This window comes from Morone saxatilis, unplaced genomic scaffold, assembly GCF_004916995.1.
Source record: "Morone saxatilis isolate NCDOM2014 unplaced genomic scaffold, NCSU_SB_2.0 Contig9, whole genome shotgun sequence".
In the NCBI taxonomy this organism is placed as follows: domain Eukaryota; kingdom Metazoa; phylum Chordata; class Actinopteri; family Moronidae; genus Morone; species Morone saxatilis.
Window position 1 is genome coordinate 13,649,132 of NW_023340268.1, and position 2,459 is coordinate 13,651,590.

The window sequence follows — 2,459 nt, forward strand, 5'->3', positions numbered from 1 at the left end:
TGTGTGTGTGTGTCTGCTTTTGCTCTCTCTGTGTGTGAAAGTGTGTAGGAAAGTGGGAGGGAGAAGCGTGTGAAAGAAAAGTTAGATTATTCTAACAGAGAAAGAAGTTTGGAACTAGACCCTCTTGCTGAAGTTCCTTTTAAAAAAGGAAATGAGAAGGTGCTGCTATCAAAAAGGGGACTTTCTTCTGACACCAACTGTGCTATAAGTTCTTGGCTAAATAAGATTTTTCTTCTAAATGTCTTACTCCATAACTTATTGTATGAAATGAGAGGGTGAGAGAAGAAGAAAAGCTTTCTTTTTGTTTTTTTTCTACTTGTTTAAGATGATCAGTCACCAGCAGATGTCAATGTAATGCAGGATATTGTCACATAGGTGTGCTTGCATGCATTCGTGTATGCATTCTGTATCCAGGCCTGAGTGCAGTTCAAGTGCACCCCACTTGACTGAAGTCAACAGTCCAACCACCATGTGCTCCCTGTGTTTTCCCACTTGCAGGAAGCTTTGCATAGCTCAACACCCACACTTTCCTACAGACTCAGACACCGGGAAATTAGTCACACAGAGGTATTTTGCACATTTTTACAGTGACAGTGAAGTCCCTGTCACATGCTTTAGATCGGAAGTGGAATTGACAGAGTTTGTTTCAATTATTCAGATCTGGCATCCATAACCAATGGATGTCTGTGTTTCTCAACCTCTGCTCTAAACATCCGACTATAAAGACCCACACACAAGCAGGTCTTTTTGGGTAACGCAAGAAGCTGAGGTTTGAAAGCCATTTAAAATCAGACCAAACCAGTTCTGACTGTTTCAAAAGAAACAAAAAAGAAATCACCTACAGCAAAGTCATCGTGCCAAAACAAGTAGGGCTGATAATTCCAAGAGGTCCATTTTTAAACCTGGAGTGGTTTGTTGGTTTGTTGGAGGGGGATAACTGGATTCACATAGAGCTGGCCACTGGCATGCACACACAGTCAACAGTCGAGTGCAAAAGCACACTTGGACGCACTCGAGCAAGTACACACATGAGGGTGCACAAATGACACACGCGCAAAAAGAGATTGTTTTCCCACTGAGATTTACATCTGTACATACATATGCGCACAAAGCGGTGGCGGTGAAAGGAGGACTGAGACTGGGTTGGGACAGGCAGCTGAGTCACACTTCCTTTAATGCCAACACAGCTCTGTGTCCCTCATTCCAGTGAGACAACCTCTGGAATGTGTGTGTGCATGTTTGCACGTGAGAGCGTCAATCTGTCTGGGTGGGAAAGAGAGAGAAAAATGGAGTGTGTCGTCTTGAATGTGGCTCCTTCGTGTGTTTAAGCCTGAGTGGGTGTGAAATTCGTGGACTTGTGCTTGAGTCTGGATGTACAGTACATCGGCGTGTGCATTTGCGTAAAGCACACGTGCACACAAGTTTGCGTCTTTCAGAGACTTATCAATTGCGTTCCAAACTGTGAGAAAGTCAACACGGATGTGGGGCCTCTCCCGGGCCATTAACACAACACATTCAACCATTTCGATTGGAGAAATGTCAACAAGCAGGCGCTCTCTCCCCCATTCACTCAAACCATGACTCACCCCGACACTATCCCAGTCATGCAGATGCAGACTTGCATGATATTTACTGAAATTCCTTTGACAAGTTCCTAACTATTCTCGCTATAGTACAGTACACTACAGTGGGGGGTTTTTCTTCTTCTTCTTTTTTTTTTACAAGAGGCATGTTTGTTGATGAAAGTAGAGAGGAAGGTGCTTTTTAGGGGGGTGGCACCTTTGAAGTTTCGTGAGTCATAAGAAAAATGTTTATAGGTACTTTTCTGACCTGCAGCATAAGGTGACGGGGTGAATTGGGGTTGTCACTGCTCACTGGGGCTTCAACATAGGGCAACAACTTATTTTCATTATTTCTTTACAAAAGCAGGCCACGGTTTTTCCAATTTAGTCCAAGGTAACGTCTTCAGATTGCTTATTTTGACCGGCCAACAGTCCAAAATTAAGAGAAATTCAATTCAAAAGCAAAAATTTCTCTTATTTGAGAAGAAGGAACCAGTAAATGTTTGGGATGTTTGCAAGTTCAATTAAATCGTTGGCAGTGAATTTATTAAGCTGATCAAACGATTAACTGTGCAGACAAGATTTCTGAGCTGATGTTCTCATTCATCTCCAGAAAAGGGCATTCAATTTAGCTACCAACGCTTCTCAAAGGCAACGAAACCACAAGCGGGGATATGTCTGGTTCGTTGTACCTGAGCTGTCAACGATTCTAATCTCCGATTCAACCAAACTGCAAACCAATAAACAGTGTTTTCTCATCTCCTCTTGTTCTGCACTTTCCCCTCAACCACGCTGCTTTCTCCTGCCTTCTTTCACCGCTTCTCCCAGGTGCCCTTTAATCTCTAACAGGTGGCCTTTTAAAAAGCCATCTTAATCACCTGCAGAGAGAGAGAGAGA

At 43.2% G+C, this 2,459-nt stretch overlaps 1 protein-coding gene across 1 annotated transcript in view; it reads right to left on the bottom strand.

Moving 5' to 3' along the window:
• The window catches only part of cdk6 (cyclin-dependent kinase 6), a gene marked incomplete at its 5' end in the record, with an annotated part of 32,964 nt that overhangs the window by 3,181 nt on the left and 27,324 nt on the right, over positions 1 to 2,459 (bottom strand).